The sequence below is a fragment of the Triticum dicoccoides genome, chromosome 1A (assembly GCF_002162155.2).
Source record: "Triticum dicoccoides isolate Atlit2015 ecotype Zavitan chromosome 1A, WEW_v2.0, whole genome shotgun sequence".
NCBI classification, from domain to species: domain Eukaryota; kingdom Viridiplantae; phylum Streptophyta; class Magnoliopsida; order Poales; family Poaceae; genus Triticum; species Triticum dicoccoides.
In genome coordinates this window covers 436,875,613-436,881,632 of record NC_041380.1, presented here as the reverse complement: position 1 = coordinate 436,881,632, position 6,020 = coordinate 436,875,613, and the positions used below count along the sequence as shown (strand labels likewise).

The window sequence follows — 6,020 nt, the reverse complement described above, 5'->3', positions numbered from 1 at the left end:
AAAAAATGACCGTAATTTTGTTGTTGTGATGCCACCCGAAGGGCTGCAAGCCCAAGATAACATCGGTAATATCCTTCGCATATTTGGAAGGCGCGGAACAATATCGTTTCAACTTAGTCAGGTGCTGGCCCAAGGATGTTATTTCTCGCTGATGTTTTATTTAATTATTTTGAAACGAGAAAAAAGACTTCGATTTTCATTAGCTTACAAGATAGTGAGAATTGCCTGGTTAATTGAGGAAAACCGGGCTAAAACCAATACAACTCAACCCACACAACATGGGTACCACCAGCCAACCTGGCCACATGCTAACAAATGGCTACACACACGAACAATTGACAACTCCGACTTTCAAGACGGGCTTCACAAGGGAAATATGCAGGATTTGCGCTGATCACGCCCTTCGCAAATGATCACCGAGTGTCTATCATCATCACCACCTGGACTCCCTCAGAAATCAACGCCCCCGAAATGGCCACCTCGGCGAACCACATCGTTCACATGAATTGTAGACAACTTTGTTGCCGATGTGAATATCTCTGGATGTGATGTCCGTCATTCACATCTTATAGATTATATAACTCTGTGCTACGAAATTAGAATTTGTATATACATCTCATTATAGACAACAAAATATACCATGTTTTTCCTACTAAAGAGGATTAGATTTGTTACATGCATTTTGTTTCAAACAGAACTCTATGTTACCAAATTTAATTTTGTATATACATCTTATTGTTGATAACAAGCCCTGTTTTTTTCATATAAGAAAGATTAAATTTGTTGTCATATGTGCATACCCGTAACTATGTCAACTAAACCATGGAATTCTTTTCATCGCTAACATGGAATTAGCAGGTCTCTGCGCCATTTGGCGCAACGCGTGGTTTAGTTGAAGGTTCTTGCAGCATGAAACTATTTTCATCGACAACATGTCTTCAGTGGGTCTCTGGGCCATTTGGCGCAACGGGTCAACTAGTGAACATAACAGATGAAAGAGCTCTGCAACTTGCCAACATACTTGGATGTAAAAAATAAAGCATGCATTTCACATATCTTGGTTTACCAATGGGCTCCACAAGACCAAAAATTGATGATTTGATGCCCATGGTGTCAAGATTAGATGTCAGGCTATCTGGTATCGCACCTATGATCTCATATGCAGGAAGATTGGTCCATCTTAAAGTCGTGGTCAATGCAATGCCCATTTTTGCAATGTGCAACATCAGAGTTGCCTTTAACATCCTAGATCATTTTGAAAAATCTAGCAGGTGCTTCTTATGGTATTGGAAGAATATCAACGAACATGGCAAATGTCTAGCCAAATGGGAGAAGGTATGTTTAATCAAAAAGATAGTGGCCTAGAGTACTAGAGCTCAGAACTCAGAACAAAGCATGTCTGACAAAGTTCATACACAAGTTATTTAATAAGTATGACATAGCATGGGTGAAAATATTATGGAACTCATACTAAAACAATGGTGAGCTACCAACTTATCCAACAAAGGTTGGATCACGGGTGGAGAGATTGCTGCTATGTTCTAAATGATTTCAAAAGCATGTAACTTTGAAAAGTTGGTGATGGATCTACTTTCAGGTTATGGTACGATAAATGGGAGGATGATAATCTTGAGAATAAATTCCCCAACTAATTTCATATGCTAAAAACAAGGATATAACACTTGCTGCTACACATGATATAGCTATGGAAGGTCTATATGAAATGTTTCATCTACGCATGTCAACTGTTGCCGTACAACAAATCATATCTTTGAGGAACATGATCAATATTGCAAGCAACAATAGCAGAGACAATTGGCACTTGTATTGGTCATCTACAAGGTATTCCACCAAAAGGATTTATCTATAATTAATTGGAAACCCACCATATACCCCTTAACCATTCCAATGGATTTGGAAATCTGGATGCTCAGCGAAAAAAATACTTCTGGTTATGGCTACTTGATAGGCTAAATACTAGAGACTTGCTAGCAAGGAAACACTTTTGTATTCAATCAAGCAAATGTGTCCTATGTGATGATGAGCCTAATGAACACCTGAAGCATCTATTTTTCCTTTGTGACTTCAGCCACAATTTTTGGATATCTATTGGGATTGAATGGAACACTGACCATAGCATCAACCAAATGCTAGATAAAGCAAAAAACCAGAAAAAACATTCAATCATTCAGAGCATGCTTGATTGCTACATGCTGGTCCATCTGGAAAAACAGAAACATCATTATTTTTTACCACAAGACAAATAGCTTAGAATATTGCAATGCCTGTTTCAAGGAACAATTACAGTCATGAGGAAAGCAAAACCAAGCCGGAAGGAAGGGATGCAAACTTAGCTAGATTATTTGTAAATCTATCATAGGCATACACATAGCCATATTCACATTGTACATCGACTTGTAACACCACTCTTATATTAATCAAAAAAGTGTTTACCCTACTATTTTTGCTCAAAAAATATATAAGACTTTTCCCAGTAGTGAAAGGGAGATGCAAGCATTGTTGGTGAAGTAGAAAATGGTACAAGAGAAGTCGACAATGCAATATGCATGTGGATCTTTAATAGCAGATATATTTTGGTCATATTGCACCATATCATTCGCTTCTCATCGTTAGGTGCTTAAATTTGACCTTCCCATTTGATCTTAAAAATTTAAGTCTGATTGGGAATCACAGTGGTTGATAAAATAGGTGGGATGTGGGAAGTGAAACTTTAGTGCTTGCTATAACGTGCTTGAGGCATTTTTTGAGATCTACGGTAGCAGTGCGTGGGCATTGTACTGGTATAACATAACTATATACAGGTGTAAATGTTCCTTCAAAAAATTACATGTATGTGTTTCGAATTTTGAAATTGCATAGATATTTAAATAATACACTATCATTTATTGCAATGCACGTGCAATTTCTAGTGAAGGACAATTGGCCGGTGATCTGAGTGTACATGGTACTTGTGAATAATGGGCCACAGCACCATGTCCAGCCGCTCTTGAGTGAAAATGGAGTGAAAGCTTGCTCCGAGATACTATCGTCATTTTCCAAGAGGTGGTTTTGAAGTAATTCAGGTTGCCTCAGTCACCAAGGGATAGGCCTCCGTCTAACTCTGCATTGGTCTCAAGCCCTGTTTCAGGTTGGGACGGACCATGCCAAGATCATCACTTTTGTAAAAGTTGGGCTGGGTGATCGATCCAAAAATATGCACCAAGTTGCAGAGATAGTTCATCTGCTCAACGAACGCAACACTGAAATTCATAAGATTATTAGTCATGGGCAGAATAATGCTGGGCATGTAATGGTGGCAATTGGTCATGGAGAGCAGCACACAACTTCTTGGCTTACACATGCTCGCTCCCTAGGAGATTATCATTATGACTACCGATGATTGTAAACTATTATAGCTTGAGTAATGAAATGCCCCCCGTCAGCGGAAAAAAACGCGCTACCGCCCCAAATGAAACCTGCATAGTTGACTAAAAAAATCAAAATAACAAATTCAATCAAATATCAGGTGACTATGCACTAGCCAGACCGTATGTGCAACGCACTGTGTCTTGTTCAAAAATCATAGGTGCCAAATACATAAACTAATACCAAACTATCAAGATACACATTTTCTTATACACTATGTATCTTGTTACGGAATACTACTAATTAATTTCCCTTGTAATTTTGGAGCGAATAAATACCATAATCTTGGTATGGAGTATTACTAATTAATTCCGTCTGTAAATAATATTGGGAGCCAATAAAATGTCACAATGTTATAATGGAAAACTAATTAATTTCATATGGTTATTTTTAGGAGGCAATAAATGCCCTAATTGTGTATATGGAATACTAAGAAACTCCTTATGGATGTATTTGTATTCTATCAATCGATACCTATAGGATATTCCATGATGTGCGCATAATCCGAGGATCCTTATTAATCACGGCGAATTGTAAAAAGGAAACTCGCCAAAGCAGGAATGAATAAAATGGCAAACATTGATACTCCAAGAATCGGCCATGCCTCTATATAAACAGCAGAAGGAACCAGCAAAGTAGTACAAGTCTAAACCAAACGGACATAGGAGAAGAGAACACTAAACAATTTCATTATGGCTCTAATCCGGATCAACACTGGTGTTCTGTGCTTGATGGCACTTTTGATGGTTTCAACCACTTTATTGTCGAGTGAAGCATCAGGGAGGAAGATAGGTACATTTCTATTTACCAGAGCTTATCAACTGTAGTATATATGAATTTGTGGTTTCCTAGAGCTAGATAAAAAATTGATCCTATTGCATCATTCTCTGTTGCCAATGATATGAATGTTTCTTATGAAGTTTGATCGTTCAAGTTAATATATGCAAGTATTTTTGCAAGAGAAAAGTGTTTCAACCGTGCCTAATAGAGTGAGGTGTTTAGTTAAGATAGGCAAGTATCTTTTTCCTCATACTCGCAACAAATAGATATAAAACTATATTTCCTTGTAGTGCAAACTTGTGCGTCGCGTTCGTCCCCTTATTTAAAAGTTATCATGCCTCATAGTACTTTAAACCTAGTGTTATTTAACAATGGCATGGAAAGAAAGAGGTGTTTTCCTTGTGATTTTGTGATCACCATTACAATTCTGTCGTGGTACATATGGTTTCCATAGTACATAATAATTATATACCAGCCAGTAGATGTTCTTCCTATGTTTGTATTAGCACTCCACTGTTGTCCTACTATTTGCATAGTACATTGATTTCACAGAATCCTAGTTTAAATACGAACAACAAGAGGTTCTGATGGCACCTTTTATTTTTTATTGTTGTAGGCAAGGAAGCTAACATTGGCGTCGAGGGGCACCGTGAACCCTACACTCCATGTACGGATCCTTCATTTTGTAATGATATCTGCAACAGAGATGCTTACGGAGGTGGGACCTACCGTGATGGTCACTGCGAATGCATCAGATAATTGTAGCAAGAAAATGACCAAGAATAATGTTTGTAAAGAAAGATTCACTTGGGAGCATTATGAATTGTTTTTCTAGCTGGAATAATTTAATTGAACATTTTTATTTTCCTACTCTTTGTATTTGAACCCGTATCATGGCCTTTTTTAACATAGATGCTCACATACACATGCATTACACTCACGGTATTGGGACAATTTTTGGGAAAAATTAAAATTAAATCTACCACCAAAGTATAATTAATACTATGATTTCAATCAGAATGTTTTTTCATCTGAATCTGGAACTATACACTAGATAGTGTCAAATCTTTTAAACTTATCCATACCTTTGTGCAGACCTTGATGTATCGACTTAAATAATTCTGTAGCAAACAATCATCTTTGATACCAAGAGCTAGGACAGCTGGAAAACATATTATGGCTTATTGGCTATTGGGACCAAATAGATTCATTGTTATTGCACACAAAATAAGCGCATATCAATGGTCCATCAAACATATTCAGCTGGAACTCATGAGCTGCAACGTATTTTTGTTCCTGGCTATCTACCACAACAATGTTTGCCCTTCTCCGACAAAGGATGGGTGATGACGAAGGTGCGCCTTTTGGCTTGCTCCAGTGCTTGTAGTCGTCGCTAAGTGGTCTATGGACCTGGATGTAAATTTTACTTCTAGTGTTCTTTGAACTACCTGACAGTTGGTGAATACTGCCTCAGTTGCATTTCTTATAATTCCTCGTAATTTCATTTTTATTCCTATAGAGAAACAAAAAGTATCTCTCTCATGATTTTATGTATCTCTCTTTAACTCCCCAAGTCCGATGCGCCAGGTGTCTTCTAGTTATTCGTTGTTGTTGCCATTACATTTTCTTGTGTTCTACATTTTTGCCATGTCATCATGTGCATTAGATCATCATATTTTTCAAAACTTGCATCCGGTCACTTTCTCCATTGTCCGTTTCGACATCCGACACTCTCACATGCACCCGTTGCACCTTCCAGTTCTCGTTTCATGAGCGGGACAAAAATGTTCTCATCAAGGGCCGAGATTTGTTGA

At 37.8% G+C, this 6,020-nt stretch overlaps 1 long non-coding RNA gene across 1 annotated transcript; it reads left to right on the top strand.

Annotated features, from left to right (window-relative positions):
• Window positions 1–4,023: 4,023 nt before the first annotated feature.
• Window positions 4,024–5,076, top strand: LOC119299321. The gene is made up of 2 exons (XR_005146178.1): window positions 4,024–4,218; window positions 4,823–5,076. It is a non-coding gene; the product is annotated as an uncharacterized LOC119299321 (long non-coding RNA).
• Window positions 5,077–6,020: the final 944 nt, after the last annotated feature.